The 2,533-nt window shown below is 49.0% G+C and overlaps 1 long non-coding RNA gene across 1 annotated transcript; it reads right to left on the bottom strand.

Annotated features, from left to right (window-relative positions):
* Window positions 1-949: 949 nt before the first annotated feature.
* Window positions 950-2,084, bottom strand: LOC102775073. The gene is made up of 4 exons (XR_436072.1): window positions 2,005-2,084; window positions 1,641-1,672; window positions 1,221-1,262; window positions 950-984 (listed from the first exon to the last, which is right to left on the bottom strand). It is a non-coding gene; the product is annotated as an uncharacterized LOC102775073 (long non-coding RNA).
* Window positions 2,085-2,533: the final 449 nt, after the last annotated feature.

The following is a 2,533-nucleotide window of genomic DNA, read 5'->3' as shown; positions in this document are numbered from 1 at the left end:
TCAAGGGCATGTACCTTGGTTGCGGGCACATCCCCAGTAGCGGCCATACAGGAGGCAGCTGATCGATATGTCTCTCTCAACGATGATTCTAACTCTCTATCCCTCTCCCTTCCTCTCTGTAAAAAATCAATAAAATATATTAAAAAAATGGTTGTTGGATTTTGTCAAATGCTTTTTCTGCATCTATTGATATAATCATGTGATTTTTGTCTTTCAATTTGTTTATGTGATGTATCATGTTTATTGATTTGTGAATATTGTACCAGGCTTGCATCCCTGGAATAAATGCAACTTGATCATGGTGCGTGATCTCTTTAATATATTGCTGGATGTGATTTGCTAATATTTTGTTGAGGATTTTAGCATCTATGTTCATCAGGGATATTGGCCTGTAATTCTCTTTCTTTGTAATGTCTTTATCTGTTTTTGGAATTAGGATAATGCTGACCTTGTGAAAAGAGAAGGTTGAGAACCACTGCCTTATAGCATTTTATTTTATTTTTTTATCTCAAGAGAAACTTTTAAATATAATAATGTTACACGCAATCAACATAAATTATTCAAGAAAAACTATCTTAAATATAGTAATATTACATGCAATAAAAATTAATATTTCAAAAAATCATTTTAAGTATAATAATATTACAAAACTGTATAAAAGTATGATATCACAAACATTGTAGGAAATATTAAAAATCTGCCAAATAACAGGATTATTACTATTATATTCTAAAATTTTTTTCTTCAGCGTCTATTTTTGTTAATCAGTTTATGTTGTTCATTATATTCCACAAAAGAGTGAGATCATGTGATATTTATCTTTCTCTCTATGGCTTCTTTCGCTTAGTATGATGCTCAGAGCTGGTTCTCTGGCGCAGGCCACATCCACAGGGTGTGGGGTCCCAGGTCCTGGAGGAACTAAGAAGCCATGTTTGCTCTGGGGGTGATGCGGCAGTACACGTCTGTGTTTGGGTTGAGTAATTCCTGTCAAAGAAAGAAGAGATCTCTGAGCCCTGAGCCTCCTCAGAACAAGTTCTGTGGGACAAAATGGGGGCTGACTGTGCTGGGGTGTCTGTCCCTATGCACCTCCCTCCCCTCACCCTTTGTTTTAACTTTTCGCTGCCCTTTCCTGAGCCTGGAAGCACAGCCAGGGCTGGGATAGGGGCAGGTCCTGGGACCTCTGGGACCTGCAGGACAGAATGTTCATAACCCAAACTCACCTCGTAGATGGGGCCTGTTGTCCTGGGGTCGGGTAGGGGGCCCTGTGCAAGGGTAGAGAGGGCATCAGAGGATGGGAGGGAGAAGCTGTCACTGCCTCCTGAGCAGCTGTCTTCACACATGTAGCCCAGCACCTGAATTTCAGCCCACACTGCACCCCCTCACCCTTGTTAGCCTGGGACCTCTGACTAGTGCTCCCAGTGCCCATTCTGTTCCATGCTGGGCTCCAGGGTTTCCCTCAGACTTTGGCCCTGCCCTGTTCACCCCTGATGTGAGGGCCCCACTAGGCCAGGTCAGGGCTCCAATTTGCTGGCTGTTCTGGGGAAGGGGTCTGTGCTGTGTTGTGAGGTTGGAGGGTGTCTGTGCCCTGAGCGTGGGTCACTGAGGCCCTGGGTGAGGGAACAGGGAGGGGATGGACTTACCGGGAAGGCAGAGGTTCCAGAGGGACCCTGGCCTGCGATCAGAGACAGGAGGAGTTAGCACCCAGAGGGGAGGAAGCTTTGGCCTGTTCTCCCAGGAGGGCGTGGTTCTGTAGCTCCCAAGAGGCAGGGGTGAAAGGTCATCTCCCAGGGTAAGACCCTCTGGCCATTTCAGGATCCAGTGAGGGAGAGGTGGTGACACATGACACTGTCTAAGGTCAGGTTGACTGGCAAGCCAGGGTCCCCTGTGCAGAGTGGTGATGAGAATCCCCCTTGAAGTCCACGGAAGGGTCAGAGGCTGAGGGACGAGGGCAGGAGTGGACACTGTGGGGCAGGCCAAGGGGCTCCAGGCTGAACAGACACTCACCAGGTGTGGCTGCTGGAGGTGGGTGCTCTCGGAGGCCATGCGGGTCACTGGCCCTGGGAAAGTTCAGACTTACTTGTGAGGGTGCAGGGGAGCTTTGGTGTCACAACAGGGGGCAAGGAGGGTCTCCTTTCCCAGCAGAGGGTGGAGGCCTCTCTCCACTGTTTAGGGGGATATGTGCCCAGGAGAGAGGAACTGACACAAGGTCTTAAGGACCCAGGTTGACCTGGGCCCACAGGGAAAGGACCCTCAAGCAGATGGGGGTCTGGGAGGAGTTACCGGGGAAGGTGCTGAGGACTCAGGATAGGAATCCACCCCAAGGGTCTGACTTAGAGGAAAAGTCAAGGCCTCAGGGGTCAGCAGTGCCAGCCTCTCATGTAGCATCTGGATGAGTGTGGTGCCTGCTGTGGCCAGACCCGCCCTCAGGCCTATAGAGCTACACTGTGACCTAGGCCTTTCATGTCTCCATCCACCTGAAGCAGAGGCCAAAAGGACACCATAGGTTCCATTGTCCTCCCATCTCACACATCAG

This window comes from Myotis davidii, unplaced genomic scaffold, assembly GCF_000327345.1.
Source record: "Myotis davidii unplaced genomic scaffold, ASM32734v1 scaffold1705, whole genome shotgun sequence".
NCBI classification, from domain to species: domain Eukaryota; kingdom Metazoa; phylum Chordata; class Mammalia; order Chiroptera; family Vespertilionidae; genus Myotis; species Myotis davidii.
This window is presented reverse-complemented; position numbering and strand designations above follow the sequence as displayed.